Here is a 17,638-nt window from a genome sequence, read left to right on the forward strand (position 1 = left end):
GTGAGTAAAGTGAGAAAGGTTGAGAGACATACCTAAGGTCACACAGTTAGTAAGCATCTAAAGCTGTATTTAAACTGAGGTCTTCCCTGAGTTAAAATGGTCCAGTAGTCTAGGCATTGTATTACTTGTCTGCCTTCAAATTACTTTTATGTTTTATGATAATAAATATTTTAATTTAAAAATAGCAATGAAAAATGAAAGTCACTATGTAATGTTAGCCAGAAAGCTATCCTTAAAGTAGAAAATCTGACTTCTGATAAATACTAGACATGTGACATTGGGCAAGTCACTTAATTTTTCAGTCCTAAAGGAAACCTATTAAGGACTATCGGTTTCAGAGAAGGTAATGATTTGCGTTAGTATACAGATCTCAGGAGATCTTGGTATTTCAATGAAATCACTGATAAATTCTATTTGAAAAATAATAATATAATAGTTACGGTTCATACTTCAAGTATGAGTCATACTTGAGAGTCACAAGATGAAGTAAATTCTTCAGAATTATGCAGATAATAAATGCATAAACAAAAATCTGAATTAGATCATTAAAACTCCAAGTCCTGTGTGCTAACCATTATGTGTCATTTCCTTTCAGTCTGAAGTATTTTTTATGAAACATTGTCCCATCTTCACTTTATATCAACAGGATTTTAACAAGACGACTTCCTAAACATATTAAGATTACTTACTTTACTAAAGAGGTCTGACATTACTCAATCACAATTAAAACCCCATTTTTTTTATTAATGGTAACAATGTACAATTCTTTAAGGCTCTAAATTTTAGGAAGGCCTTCCACCTGTATTATCTCTTTATGTTAATAGACAGGTGATAGATTATGTCCATTTTATTGATTAAGAAACTGAAATATCTAACAGTAAAATAACTAGACCTGTTATCCACTGCATCACTGCTCCAGTAGATTATTTGAACAACAAAGCATCTCACTCCAATAAACTTTTAAATTACATTGAATCCCATCCTCCATAGTGACTGACTTTCTTCTTGAATTTAAAGTTGATCCTGGAAGAAGAAGAATACAGTCATTTTTTGGATCCTTTTACTGCTCTTTCAAGTTTTTATCCTTCAGTACTTCACGAATTATTACACGATTATTGTAGTATCCCAAAGGATATTCCATTGCCTAGAAAGAACAATGTACCTTTCCTAGACATTATGCAATTATTTCCAGAGTTTCTCAGTCAGAATTGATCATATTCAGGCTTGTGATTCTAATCATTAAAATAAGGAATTGCTAATCAATCAATTATGTCATTGCCCAATTCATTCAATTTTCTCATGAAAATTTTGGGTGACCAATAAAATGGTTGACTCAAATGGATCATGAACGAAGAGAGAGAAATGGGTGGTTTGTATTGACTAACTACTATGTAACCTAGACTTGGAGATCAAAATAAACCTCTAGGAAACAGATTCTAGTAGAGCAAAAACATTTATTTGTATATTAAGGGAAATGAGATAAAATTGTATTATATACCATTTACTAAATCAATTTGAAACCCCTCTTCTTAGAGGAAATTAATTAGTATAGGAGACAAATAAGACAAAGAAATTATCAGTAGAAATATTAAAATTCTGTCAATTAGCTTGTCCCCATATTGATAGGGTTGAGATAATAGTATAATAAAGTCCCCAGACTGGGCGGAGAAAAAAAATGAGATGGTTAAGTTACCAAATACTTGACTTGGAAAGGCCATTGATTGTCCATTTTTTTGATATAGGGTTTTTTTTGGGGGGATGGGTTCCCTCTTTCCCTCTACTTTTGATCCTCCTAAATATATAAATCACAATTTTAATATCAAGGAAAATATGGGTAAATGCTTAGAATTATTCTATGTAGAATTAATTTCAGATTTTGTTTTGTTGTCTTTCTAAAATTGATTAGTATAATAAGCACTTCCCAAATGCCCTATTAAAAAAATTGACAAAGTACTTTAGATTTCCAATCACATTGAAAAAATTAAATACCTAACTTCATGGAAATTTTTTCCTTATGTAGAATTTGAGAAACTGGTAATTGTAATAACTACATATATCTATCTATCTATATATATTATATATGCATTTTATATGTTGTTCAGTTTCTTCAGTTATGTTTGATTCTTCATGCCCTGTTGGAGGATTTCTTTCCAAAGATATTAAAGTGAACTTGTTATTTCATTTTTCATTCATTTTACAGAAGTAATCAGAGATAATCAGGATTAATTTATGGAATTGATTAAGATCAGACTTCCTGATTCCAAATCCTAGGTTCTATACACTATGCCCTTAAATTATATCTATAGATATGTATAGAAATACTTATAGATAATTACAATTTCTAAAGGGTTTATTTTATCATAAGCCTGTTAATAAGATAGTGTAATTATTATTATTATTATTCACATTTTAGAAGAAAAGCAGGTTCAGAGAATTTAGGTAATTTCCTCATAGTCACAATGCTAGTACATTTCAGGACACCATTACTTTGTGATGACTTTTTTTTCATACTGAGGTTGACTTTTTTTGTAAGAGGCAGCTGAACTTAATTTTTTTTTATCAACTTTCATTAATGAGTCAAAATAATCATGGATCATTGATTAATTAGTAAATCAAGGACATGTGGTCATAATATTCAAGAAATGCTGGATTCTCAAGTTTTCTGGTTCAGGTAAAGTGGTAAGATAGAATGGTTTTTAGAACATTTCATACCAAAATAATATATGCTTCACTACTTTAATCCAGATTCAGGTCACATCTAAATGAAACAATGACCATCTTCTATATCCATTTCTGTGGTGGAATTGCTGAGGCTTCGCTATCCTGGGAGTTAAATGTAGACACCTTTTAACTGAGCCATTGTTCTTTTTTAACATGTTTCCAAAACCAGCTCATATTTGGCTGGATAAATGAAATTGCTTTGGCAGATTGCATGCTGTCTTCTCTTTTCTAGAAATATAGGCCAAGTACTGAATAATGCAGTCAAACAAGCAAGGTATTTAAAGTGTTCATATTTTCCATTATAATAGGAAAAGCTAGAGTTATTTTGCAATAGATCAGGACACATTACTTGTACTTCAGGTAGCGGTCAATGCTCATGCCTTAAAAATAAGGTATTATGTTTATATCATTTGGTTTTTTAGATTAAAAAGTCAAGTCTGATCATGTATATCATTTTTACATGGAAAATAATTACCTCTGGATTTCAAAACCAAGCAAAGTATGCATATAATATATATTCTAAAAAGTAATCAAAAAGTCTTTAAGAGTGAACTGGTAAAAATGTCTTTGATTTTAACTAAAACTTTTGCTATAGCTTCCCCTCCTCCAACATTCCATTTTCATTTTCTGTCAAATTAGCCTATAAAGGGGGATAGGCAGCCCTTGAAAATCGTTTTATATTTCTTGCTGAAAATATGCTATTTCATTATAGCTTTGCTGAAATCATAAAATTGAATTTTTTTAATTATAGAAGGAAGAGTGTTTCTGTTCATGCTGACTCAACAAATAATTTTAAATGATGAAACTACAACTTAGTGAACATTTTTTACTGTGTTATTATATTTCATGTCAGAATCATAGAATATTATAATTGAAAAGTATCTCTAAAGGTCATTGATCCCAATCCTATATCTGATAAATTAATTATTTCTACAAGAACATGATAAATGAACATTTAATGTGTTCATAAACTCGACTAAATGACAGCTAACTCACTCCTTCTTATGTTAGAACATACTTTGGAGGCTCAGATTCTTAGAAAGTTTTTATTTTGGTCCAAAGTATATGTATGTACATTCCCTACACAACATACATATACACACACACAGAATAAACTAGGAAATAACTTTGTTGAACTGACTTTGATGAATTAAATATGTGAATGTTAATCTAAAGTGAAAAAATATTTTTTAAATTACATTAAGCTTGATGTCTGTAAAAATTCTAAAGTTGAAGGCATTCTAAACATGAAGACATATCTGATCTGCACACATATTTTTTTCTTCCAGTAGAAAATAAGCTGTCATTTTTACCTCATATCTTTAAGAGCTGACATTATACTTAGCAGCTAATTGTATCTTAATAAATTTATATTAACTTGAAATAAATTTAATTTTGAACTCTTAGAAAGGAAACGATGATCACTACGAACCAAAATAGGTTCACCAGGGAGAAGTCATGTTAGCCTAGTTGCATTTCTTTTTTCTTTATTTTTTTTTTTTGTTTGTGATATGGTTACTAAGTGGGTAGAAAGGAAAATTTTATCTACGATACAAAGCCTCTGCTCACTCAGGGATTTTGCAAATTCTCTTACAACATCTTTGTGGGGAATTTGTAGAGAGATGTGACAGATAATATTAAAGTGAGGAAGATTTAGAACTACCAAAAAAACCCGCACAAAATAGTTCTAACGATCCTTAAATCAATTTATTTCATTTGGAAGTTGAAATCTCTGGTAAGGACTATTCCATGCCCTATTCTAATCAGCAATAATCCTTCAAGGGGAAAAATTTGAAATATTTATCCCAGAGATTAGATGAGGTAAGAAAAATATAGATTATCAAGAAATTTAAAGGGATGTCATTTGGAAAAGGAAAGATAGAAGGAGAAATCTTGTATGGGGTAAAAATGAGATTTCTTTTATATGCATATTTGCTGTTCCCTCAAAAAAAATCTATTTTCTCAGTCCCTTAATCTACTCAAATCTGATGATTTATTCCTAATAGGATATCATCATAATAAAGATATAATATTAATATTATCACACAAATACATAATTGCTTTTATAATCACCTACAAGTGTTCTACTTCCATTTTCTTTTTTTCTAAAAAATTTTATTTAAGGCAATGGGGTTAAGTGACTTGCCCAAGGTCACACAGCTAGGCAATTAGTAAGTGTCTGAGGTCACATTTGAACTCAGGTAACCCTGACTCCAGGGCTAGTTCTCTATCCACTATGCCACCTAACTGCCCTATCTACTTCCATTTTCAAGAATTTCTGAATTATTTTCTATCATAATTTTTTATCTTTTCATTTACCCCTCTTGCCTTATTTCTTTTAGAACTCCTATTCACTATGAACTCAGTACTTTTCTAGATCTTCATTTCTGCACGAGCTACTTTCTCCTCTTCCCAGTCTTAACCCCTTTGAGAACCAAATCTTCACTAGTCTTTCTTTAAATCCTTTGTTCTCTTATATTGTCACCAACCTGTGCTCTGCTAACTCCTAATCCTAGATTATTTCTATCATCCACTATCTTTACTCCTGTTCATATCTACTAAATGGACTTGGAGAAAAAAAATTCACAAAATCAAATTGATTGGGACCATTAAAATTTTATATTAACTAATTCCAAGTACTTATTTCAGTAAGTCAGTGCTTTTACTTACTCTCTAATCAATATTTTGTTCTATTTTTCCTCTAACCTACTCTACTCAAGTTACTCATGTTGCCTTTCTATTCTACCTTCTCAGCTGGAGGCCATGCTTTATATTTCACTGAAAAAAGAAAACAGCCATTTTTCATGAACTTCATAATTTTCTCTTCTCCTTATCTCACAAAATTATAATATCACTCATTATAATGCTCCTTACCAAGTCCAATAAATTATTTTACTTTGATTCTACCCTCTTCCCATCATTTTAAGTAGATATGATAAAATTAAAATGGCAATAATAAACTAAATTAAAAATTTATTGCTATTCTTATCAAACCATAAAGACAGAGGACACATTATAGAACTAAAATATTTATTTTAAATTTATTTAGAGGAACAAAAATTTTAGCTTATGTCTAACCTGATATTCTTTTAAAAAAAATTTTAGGGTTTTTTTTTTGCTTTTTTGATTTTTTCTTTGCAAGGCAATGGGGTTAAGTGGCTTGCCCAAGGCCACACAGCTAGCTAATTATTAAGTGTCTGAGGCTGGATTTGAACTTAGGTGCTCCTGACTCCAAGGGTCGCCCCAACCCGATATTCTTTAAGATGGAATTAATATTTCTTGAACAACATATCTCTGTTCAGATATTAGTCTCTTAACCTTTAACTAAGAGTTATGAAATGCTAGTCTGCTGCAAGGACTGTCTCCTACAATGTTGACTTTACCTGTGTCAATATTATCTAGTTATCACAAAGTTAGTACCTGATCAACAAACTTAAAGATAAGAGACTTCTTGAATGAACACAGATAAAATCCTATTGTTGTTTATTAGCTTCTACTATTAAGCATAAGTGGAATTCTTGTCAATAGAAACTTTCAGTATTCACCCATGGGTTTTAGTAAGATGATAGAGAATTAAAATTCAATTATAAAACTAATTTTGTTATTTTGTTTTAGCCAAAGGGAAATTTTGGTCAACAGTTACCAATGGAAAGAATAAAATATTAAAATATAAAATTGAGGGGAAGATGTCAAGTTTCATTACAAAGTAACTAGCAAACTATTTTTTAAAAGAAATTGAAAAAATAAAACAACTTACCCAAGAAAAAAGCAAAAATGATTGAAATAGTCCAATGTAAAATAATTCCAAAGCACAAATTTCAAAGAAAAGAAATCCCTATATGACATTATTTGCTGGAAAACTTGGATACAGTCTCTTAGAAATTGGTTTTAGAAACACATCTCATACTATTAAAAAATTAAAAAACATATATATGCATCCAAAATATTAAAGGTCCTACCTTTAAAAATAGAAGAGAACAAAAACAATGTTCACAGCTGTGTTAAGGGAATGATCTCTTAACCAAGCAAGGGATAGAAAAAATTACTAAAGACAAAATAGATTATTTGAATATGTAAAATTGAGAAGCTTTAATACAATTAAAATGAACAAACCCAGGACATGAAAAGAAGTAGTGGTATATTAAAAAAATGGTATATTAAAGTATATTAAATCATTTCAAAGCATTCTGATAGCTAAGATGTATATGTACACATATACACATACACACACACACACACACACACACACACACATAGAGAGCTATTGTCCAATGGATGATATTAACAATTCTCAAAGAAACTGTAAATAATTAACAATCTATAAACAATGAACAATCATGAAAATATTCCTAAATTATTAATAAGAAATAAAATCAAAACAAATTAATTCATACCTAACATAATGGCAGACCACGAAACAGTGGGATGATTATTCTACTTCTTGAAAGAGAACATTAATGCTTTATTGTTGGAGTTATGCATTTGTCCAAACATTCTTTTTTTTAGAATTAAGCTAAAATAATTACACCCTTTGATATAAAAATTCAGATTCCATTCATGCTTTTCAAAAAGATAAAAATTAATATTATCTCTGATTTCCACTGTATTGATTTCACAATGTAATTGATTTTCATTTTTATTACTGAATTATATTCCCAGACTCACCTTGATCAGTTTCAGATTTCCCTTTGAACAAGTTTAAAGGTGTTTGTTGTTGAAAAGGAATCTAGTTATTATTCATGTAGTTAATGCCTAGGACATCTGCTTGTCCTCTGGAAGCCCCAACAAGCTTAAACTGATGCCATCTCCCCAAAAGAGAAGTCATCTGACCTTGCCTATCCTTGTGAAATCAGAGGTGGTTTGATCCCCCCCAAGGGGACAATTAACCTGATAGTTCTAGTCTTATAGACAAAATTACAAGAGGCAAATGGGTCCTATAAACCATTTAGCATCCCTTAATTGTCAAAGATGTGTGATTAGCCACACCTGAATGACAACTCACTTTCCCCGTGTAGCTGATTATAATTTTCCCCTCCTTTTCTGAAATTCAATAAAGCTGGTCTCCTCTCTTCTTCTCTAAGCTTACTGAGTTGGCCAGTCTCACCTGGTTTGGTTTAAGCTTGTTTCTAAATAAGAGGAGAAGACACCTCACTGTTCTTTAGTGAGTCAAATAGTATTTAGAGATGGCATACTATGAGTCTATAGCAATCACTATAGACATTCAGATTTCTACAGGTGCTTTAGTTACTTCAATTAAAAATTTCCCTCTCTTTTTTCCCCCTATGTTATAATATAAGGGATAGTTTTCTGGGAAGTGAAAGACAGATACATTTAGAAATATAGCTAATAGATTATGGACTATGTGAGGAATGTAGGGCATTGGTCTTCACTGGCTGTGGAGGGGAGACTTTAGGGAATCCATTACAAAGGGGGAATGGACCAGCCAATCACAAGACTGGAAGAGTTTTCCTAATCCCATTTTAGGGATAGCAAACCCCAAACTGGTTCTCAACAAGTCAAGAGTGACCTAGAGATCTTGACCTAATGCAACTGAGCTTGTGCAATTAGGTAATTGAATATTACCCCACACACCCCCTGTGACAATTGGGGGTTCATTAGCATATAATGCGTTATATGATGTGGGGGGCATCATATTAGGGACATGTCATGGAATAGATGGACTTCTTAGATTGTAACTCAAACTCTGAGAGCCTATGAACATCCAAAAGGGAGGTGAAAGAGTTTCTGAAGACCATAAATTACCTGAGGTTCCAAGACCAATTCGTGCCTCATGCCTAAGTGAGGTACCTGTATCTTGTAAGGTGTATCTTGCAAGGTTTGTTAATAAAATGTACAATTTCCTCTCACTCTAGCAGGTTTTTCTTTTCATTCAATTATAACAACTATATTATCCTCAACCAGAGGAAGAAAAACAAGACACACAAAAAAAGCCCAACCTTCTGAATCAGATGAACACTTTATAAAAACTATCTTTTATGTATCTGTTTCCCTTAATCCTAATTCCTCGTGCCAAAAATTACTAATTTGTAAACATGTTTAACAAAATATTACTGTTCTCTGTTTAGTGGAGGTAGTTGGAAGGGAGAATGGAGGGAAATTTTGTAACCTGGAAATATGTATGTGCATATACATGACACCAATTTCTCCAATAGTTCCAGTGAGTCATTGATAGCTCCATACAACATAAATCAGATTTTGAATAAGTATAAAGAATTCCATGCAATACATTTTTATAAATATAATGAAGTAGTGATCTTTTAGAAATGGAGATCTAGGAAAAACTTCTCAGAGAAGATGATAGGTGACAGAATCTGAGTAAAAGAATATTTGCCACAGAAGGGAAAGTTGCGTGGGGTGGCTAGATGGAATAGTGGATAAAGCACAGTCCCTGGAGTCAGGAGTACCTGGTTTCAAATCCAGTCTCAGACACTTAATAATTACCTAGCTTTGTGGCCTTGGGCAAGCCACTTAACTCCATAATTAAAAAAAAAAAACTAAAAAAAAAAACAAAACACAAAATAAGAAAGGAATGGTGTGGAGGCCTAACCCAGATATAGATTCAATATGTCACACAGGTAAGAGAGGGCAAGATGAGACTAGATCAGTGAGTAGTTTTACTGTGAATCAAATATGTATTAAATGCTGAGAAGAATTATTAAATAAGTTTGGGAGGATATTTTGGTGTCAAATCCTGAAGAGCAGTTACCATCAGGCTAAGTAATTTGTACATTCTTCTGAAGGCAAAAAAAAATGGATATTCACTGAAGATTTTGAAAATTTGGATGACTGAAACAAAGCAGAGTCATAGAAAACTTCCATGGTAGCAATGCTAAGGATAGTTCAGATAAAAAAAGTATTGGAAGCAGGAAGATTAGTTACATTAAGTTAGTTTAAGTGAGATGCTGTAGGTCTATTTTAGAAAGTTGGGTGAAAGGGTTTTGAAAGATAATTCAAATGTTGCAAGTATTTGGCAAAAAATTCAAAGGCAAATAAGACTTGAAATTAAACAATTCAAGGCAATATAATATATATGTTCAAATTGATTGCATTTCATTTGTCCAGCTGAATAATTTTACTTTTCTATTTAATTGATTGACTTAGTAAGCTTACTTCAATTAGAATAGCTTCCTCTTAATGGAATTGATGAAGGAATATTTCAGTGTAATTGTTATTTTACTTCATTCTTGAAGAGGACCATGACATCAAGGAGGTGTAGCCATGGCATGCAAATAAAATGGCTTTATTTATGTGGCCAGCATCAGGACTACTGGGGATAGCCCAAGAGAGACCTTGTCCTTGCTAAGACCTGAACTTAAAAACTCCATTTTATTTGCATCACCTCCTTAATTTGACTGAGGCAAATAAATAAATTAATCAATCAATCAATTTATAAATAATCTCTAAGATGAAGGCCCCTTAGATTTTCTGGTCAAAACAGAAACAATTGCTCTTTTCATTGAGCCTGAGTCAGTCAGGGCCCAAACAATGAACAAGTGGAGTTGACCTAGAACCAATCACTGAGAACCAGAGTGATTTGGGCTGCTAAATCCCATGATATTTTGCCAGGTTTCAGGGAGAAGAAAGAAAGAAAGAGGCAGAGATAAAGATACAGAGACAGAGATAACAAAGAAAAAGCTGTGTTGCTCTATTAACCCAATGCAGCCCCAATTACTCACATAGGTAGTTTGCTTGTCCTTGAAAAGGGCAGTGATATCAGGAAGGTAATGTAACCCCGAGGTTCTTCCCCTCCCTGATTTTTTTTTTCTTTTGACTATGTAGAAGAGATTAGTCTTAGTTTCTTTTCTATGTACCAGCCTTAGTCAAGAAATAGGTGTTGTCCAGTGAAACTAATATCTGATAAAGATCTTACTTAAAAAGATCAAGGTCTCTCCTGGGTCATCCCTGGTCTGTTACTGGACTCAGATGGCTTTAGAGGATCCCTTTCTTTGCACAGTTCTCCCTTCACTTAAACCCAGTTTACTTGCAGGGAAATTATTATCACTTTAAAGATGTAAATTTACTTAAACATACAAAAAATGAATAAATACCTACAGTTATATTAAATTTGTATGTATTTAAAAATAATTATTCTTGCTATTGACTTTATGCTTGAAATTATATGCATTTTTGTAAACCACTTGAGAGTTACAGGTTAAAATGCCTATGAAACCACTTAAATTCATGTTGCAAATCACAGAACACTATAAAATTATAGCCAATGTATATGAACTTTAATTTTCTGAAATTGTCTCTAGATTTTATAAATTCATAAATTGAGACATGAGACAATTGAGAAAAAAAGGGAGATAATGTGTTACAAATGTATGATGCAGAGGACATGGAAATTTTAGTAATTTAAAGGTAATATTATTAATCAGGAAATTAAAGTCTATCTTTATTCATTTTAACAATTAGGAATTATTATACTTATGATTTTAATTTGGATTCAAAATGTCACAATCCTGTGGTATATGAATGTGGGATACTATTGTTCTACAGAAATCATGAGAGGGGAACTTCAGAAAAACTTGGAAAGCTTTGCATGAACTGATGCTGAGTGAAGAGAACAGAATCAGATGGACATTGTATGATGATAAACTATGATGGACTTGCTCATCTCAGCAGTACAATAATCAAAGAGAATTCTAAAGAATTTATGATGACAAACGACATCCAGAGGAAGAACTATGGAATCTAAAATCAAACCAAAGCTTATTATTTTCAATTTTTACAATTTGGTTTAAGTTTTATAGTTTTTTCCCTCTCAAGGTCTTTTTGTTCTGATTCTTCTTTCAAGAGTTTGTAGAAATATATTTAACATAGTTAAATATACATAACCTGTATTAGATTGCTTTCTGTCAGGAAGTGGGGGGAGGGAATGGGAAGAGGGAGAAAATGAGAAAATCAAAATCTTACAAAAAAGATAATTGTTGAAAACTACCTTTGGAAGTAGTTAGAAAAATAATTTAATTTTTTTGATATTACAACCATTTTGCAATATTCAATGAGTGGATTTTCTAACTGCAATCTTAACTTCACTGGTGATCATATAAAGAGGCAGAGAAAAGATATATACACTGAGATAAAAAACAAAACAAAACTCTAAAATCTATTCCTGGACTTTAATTCACCAATATAGGCCATGTAATTCAACTTTAGTGTCTACCATCCTAACTGATAAAAAAATGAAATAAAATACTGCCAAGAAAACAGTTTTTGAACTGCTTAAGTTTATCTAGGAAGACAAAATATGTTATGTTCATTCATTTATTCATTATTCAGCAATGGTTTACTGACCACATGTCATAATTCCATATTTTGGAATTTTATTTGTCCTCCATGAGTTTATGATTAGTTTTGGAAGGGAGAAAAGATAAGCAGACAAACTGATAAATAACCAAATTGTTAATGTTACAAATGGGTCGATAGGGGGGATGTTAAAAATGCCTCACATTTGCTTATTATTTACAGTTATAAAAATGCTTCTGGGTATGTTATCTCTTGATCTTCCATTCAAAGTAAAAGACTTGATATCTAGAGTGGTTGTGGAAATTATAAAATTTAATATAGGAATTAAACAGCAAATTTCTCTTAACCAGCCATTATGTGCATTGCTAGGTCTTTGGAATTTGAATACAAAGGCAACACTATCCCTGATCTCAAGGAAATTAATTTCTACTGAGGGAATACAACATGTTCAATGGTAAGTAAATTCGTGATATAGACAATGGATAGGAACAATTTAATAAGGGGGGGCAGAACTATCAATGGAATTAGGAGAAGTCATTTAAAGTATGTGTCACTCATGATTCAGGAGACAGGAGATAACATGTTGAAATTTAATGAGTGGATTCCTTTGGAACAGGAAGGACTAGTGTATAGTCCATCACTGGCACCCATGGGCAATGAGTGCTGTCTTGGCTACTCTTTGGAGATGTGCAGATAAAAGAGTACCTGGAGCTAGATGCTAAACCACTCCCCAAGTGACACCCTTGTCCAACCCTTTGTGGAAATGCATTTAAGCAATGGGTCCAGGAAGAGAGGTCTCCTCCACCTTCTTTCCTCCTCCCTGTAGGATGGCCACTTTCTCTCCTGAAGCTAGAACCCCATGCTCCTGGCCTGGGCTACTGGACAACTATGGCCTCTATTCCTATCTCTCTTCCCCTCAGACACCTAGTCTAAAACTTTGTTATTCATCCTGTCCTTAAGTCCCTTACAAGTTGCTGCTGTCTTCAGTAAAAAAGGTTTTAATCTGTGAATTTTGCAGATTTGTGAAATAGAGCTTGAGCTATTTCAACTCCAAGGCTAGTTGTGAATTCTTTCACTTTCAACAACTCTCAATCTTTAATGGTGAGACCAATTTCTCCCAAAATACTCAGACTGACTGAACCTCGAAGAGAAGGTAGGCAAAGGAGGGCTACTAGAAAGGTTGAGGAAATGGCATGGGATGTGACAGCCTTATTTGAGGATTAGTGAGGCTGCTTGAAGGGGCCTATCTGGAAATAAACATACAAAGACAGATTGAGGTGAGAAAGTGAATGACCTGGATTTTGTTCTATAAGTGATGGAAAAATTTTACTCAAGGTTCTTGAAGGAGAATAAAACAGAAAAATAAGTCTTTAGGAAAGAGGATCTGACAGCTCTCTCTCTCTCTTTGTGTGTGTGTGTGTGTATAACAGAGAGAGAGAGAGAGAGAGAGAGAGAGAGAGAGAGAGAGAGAGAGAGAGAGTCCTTAAGAGGTTGAAAACAGGGAGACTCTCAAGAGTTTAGAGAGGGATTGAGGTAAGTAATATTAAATGAAAAAAAAAATCACCAGAGACTGAGAAAGGATCAGATATAAGATGCAAGTAAGCAGGAAAAATCAATGGTGAATTCAAGACTTTGAGTTTAGATAATTGGGAAAATAATGCCATTCTGATATAAAATCAGGGGGGGAGATAATATTTGATGAAAATAATCAAATGATTAGTCAAGCAACAAGAATTTATCATTCACATATTTAGCAACCAGCTATGCCGCTAAGCACTTTACAAATATTGTCTCTTTTGATCCTCAAAGCCATAGTAGGAAGTAGGTTCTATTCTTTCATTTTACATTAAGGAAACTTAGGTGCATAGAGCTTAAGTGATTTGTCAAAGGTCACAGAGCTATTGAAGTCAGATTAAAATTTAAGTTTTCTTCACTCACCTTATGCAGGAGGCCTTTTCTTGATACCATTACATAAACACACACATCTAGCTTGCATATGTTATCTCCAATATATTTCCAACTTCTCGTGGGGTGGGACTTTATATTCTTTTCATTGTTTTCTCGGGATTTAGTATAGAGCAGAGCTGTCCAACCTTACTTTTGAATGTTTTTATTGTAACAATAGACAATATATTTTGAATTTTCATTTTAGTGAGAGCTCTGCTGTAGCTTGGCTTCCTTTATTCAAGTATTTAGTAAACTCACAGGCAGGCTGCATAAAATTAGCCCATGGGCTGCATTTTGGACAGCCCTGGTATAGAACATGGAGCATAGTAAGCATTTAATATATTCTGGTCAATCTTTTGTTCCAGAGTTTTTGCTGAGACAAGGAAGAAAGGTATAGTATGGCTTTAATGTATTAAGGGATCTAATAAGTTTTTTGTTTCCCTCTAAGTATCTTCGAAATTTGAATCTGTTTGTAGATGTCAGGGAAGAAAGTAATGGATAAAAGAGAGTGAGACATTACAGGTAGTAGAATGATTCCAATGTTGAATTGCTATAGAAAAGGGAATGGATGGGATCAAGGGCACACACAAACAGGAACTGACCTTGGTGAGGAGAAAGATTACCCCCCCCCCCATCATTAGGGACTAATGATGTAAAGGAAGAGAAATTGAGGTGAAGGAGTGTAATGATATTAATGAGTTTTGAAGAAAAGTAAGCTTACAGAAAATGAACTTTATTTTCTCATTTGCTGGCTTAGGCTTGAGGCAAAGAGAAAAATGATTGGAACAACCAGTGGTGGGAATGAGATAGAGAAGCCTCAGCAATGTGTTTTTTAAAAGAACTATTTTGCTGTAGTGAAGGCCCAGTTGTATTGAAGAACATAAATCTGTAGTAGACCCGATGAATTCAGTTCCTTTTTTTTTTTAATTTCTGTTAAAGTTCTATTCAGCAGCAGGGTAATCTGAGTATAGGATACAAATGGGAATATTCCAAAGAGGTGTGACAAAGCATGAGAAAAAATAGGACATTAGAAGATCGGATTTAAGAATTGAGGATAGTGCAATGTTGATCTGGAAGGGCTGAGTTTGGGGAAAAAAGAAAAGAAAGTCAGAATAGGGAAGATATCCTGAGAACATAATGAAATGTCTTTCAAGTTCACATTAATCCACTGACAATACTTGGAAACAATTATTCAGTAGGCTTTACCTAACTGTAGGGTGACTCACCTCTCTTTATCTTTTGATTATTATATACTATAAAATATTCTTTGTTTATAAATATATTATAATTGATATCTGTTTAAATCTATTATTAGTTTTTGTTAAATATTTCATTCTATGATCTAAAAGTCTAGTAACATTATAATAAATAATTTTATATGACTTTCCTTAGCTCTGCTAACCAAATAGCTGTTTAATAATGTTCTACACTGTTTTACTGAGATAATAATGATAATAATAACTAGAATTTGCATAGTCCCTTATCTTTTCCCCCTCTTCAGAGTTGGCATTTGTCTATTTGCTATCATTTTGCTGTTTTGTTATTTAATATTTCTGCTCAAACTTTATCGAGAACTATTCTGTTATCACATTCGAAAGTTTGTTCATTATCCTTTGGATGCATTAATGTAGGTCAAGTTATTTGAACTTTTTAAAATAAATAATGCATTCTTTTATTATCTCCTCTCTGAATATGGATGAAAGTCATTTTATAACTTTGTGTTAGGTTAAGAATTTTTAGAAACCACAGACAAATCTGAACATTAGGTTGATAAAACTATAGTGTTTATAGATCTTATGAAAAATGGGGTCTGATTCAAAAGGGAAGCCATATGTGGAAGAAACTTAGGCTCTTTGCTTGACTTAGGTCACCAACTATTTTGGGAAGGGCTGTAAATTTGAATTGGACAAAGGGAACTGAATGTTTTAATATAAGGTTTATATGTTACTGATAGCTTTAAATAAGCCAATCACATGATTATATATATCACATTAGGGTAATTCCATAGGATTGGATAAAATCCAGAGGCTGCATATTAGAAATTCATAGTCATTTAAGTTTCTTCTTTATCTTCATGTAATGTTTCCTTCTCTAGTCAGGAGTTTTGATCTAACTGGCTTACAATACATTTCTCATTTGGAAAAAGAACATTCTTATATAAATGACTAGAGCAAAAAGAAAATTTAATTTTATATTTTTCTTTATCATCTGCTGAAATTACATTAAGTGCCTTAAGCAGTAAAATATTGCTTCCTTGTTTTTTGTTTTTTTCTTCTTTCTATTCCTAACTGCCCTCCTACACTGCTAGTCAAAGTCTACCCCTTCTTTTTAAAATCCTAATATTACTTGTTTGTTTTTAAGACTAAGCTCATTTCAGACTTTCCTAATCAGGTTTTTATATGACTGTTACTGTTTTGTATACATCGTTAGTTATGAACTTTCCTTCTAGGATTTCAACATATCATTTACAAATATCAACTAATTAATCAGGATGATAGGCATGTGATCATCAAAATGAAGAATGAATCATTTTTATCCAAACAACTCTATCACTTTGACCCTCCCCCTCTCAAAAAAAAAAAAGCATGTACCAAATATAGAATATTTGGAGTTAAATCTATAGGAGGAAGAAAAAAATCCAGAGAGAGAGAGGAGGAAAAAGACACAACACAAAACTTTAGGAAATAACGTGAGATTCTCTAATCTTTCAAACACTCCAACCCCTCAGCAACTTCCTACACTTTCACTCCTCCTTTTCATAAGTCAGTATGTGCCTATGACAGGAATAAAAACTAATTTGCAGTATTTTATCCAGAGCAATTTTGGCATGTCTTATAACTGTGGAAACTCTGTTGGAACAATATTCAGATCCATTTCCACCTCCCCAAAGAACAAACAAATTTGTTCAACTAAATAAAGTTGAATGGGGAGAGGGTGAGTTAAATTGAAAATCTGTTGACTTTTGATTACAACTCAGTTCCAGGTTAGGCATCTCCCAGCTTAGGGACATTCTATCTGTAGGAACCCTTAACTATCCTTATCCCTTTGTTTAAAAAGAGCTATATGAGCTAGGTGGAGAATAGATAGAGCATGGACTCTGGAGTAGGGAGGAGCTGAGTTCAAATTCAGCCTCAGATACTTAATAATTACTTAGCTGTGTGATCTTGGGCAAGTCATTTAACCCAATTGCCTTGCAAAAAGAAAACAGAATTAAATAAAAAATAACTAGATAGCAATATAAAAGAAGAAGAGCCAAAGAGTAAGTTGAATCAATATAAGATTGAAGGACTTGGTAACAAGCTAAAAGAAAAGGGAACTGAACTATAGTTGGAACCAGCTTTGTCTGTCCAGAGAGTACTCTGGTTTGGGACTATGTTCAAAACAAAAGGAGACTGAGGCTTTACTTCCCAACATAGGGAATATGCCCATCAACTGAAGGGAAGATGGGAGAGCAATGATATGGGGGAAACCAAAAAAAGATGAAACATTAAAAATTTCAAAAAGAAAAATCAAATCAGCAAAGAGTATCATAATACTAGAAGGAAAGATGAATATATTGTCAAAACAAATTCAAAATTTTTAACAAATTCTATAAAATAGAAGCTAGTAGAAAATTTGATTAAATATGGGATTTCCAAGAAAGAATGGAACAACAAAACACTACAGAGTTCCTAAAAAAATCAGTAAAAGAAATAAAATT

General features: G+C 32.6%; 1 long non-coding RNA gene across 2 annotated transcripts in view; it reads right to left on the minus strand.

The window, feature by feature from the left end:
• Positions 1-892: 892 nt before the first annotated feature.
• Positions 893-17,638, minus strand: part of LOC141500697 (uncharacterized) — a 386,762-nt gene continuing 370,016 nt past the window's right edge. For both annotated transcript variants that reach the window (XR_012472006.1, XR_012472007.1), the window contains exon 3: positions 893-1,023. This is a non-coding gene — a long non-coding RNA (uncharacterized LOC141500697). The remainder of the gene's footprint in view (positions 1,024-17,638) is intronic.

This window comes from Macrotis lagotis, chromosome X, assembly GCF_037893015.1.
Source record: "Macrotis lagotis isolate mMagLag1 chromosome X, bilby.v1.9.chrom.fasta, whole genome shotgun sequence".
In the NCBI taxonomy this organism is placed as follows: Eukaryota; Metazoa; Chordata; class Mammalia; order Peramelemorphia; family Peramelidae; genus Macrotis; species Macrotis lagotis.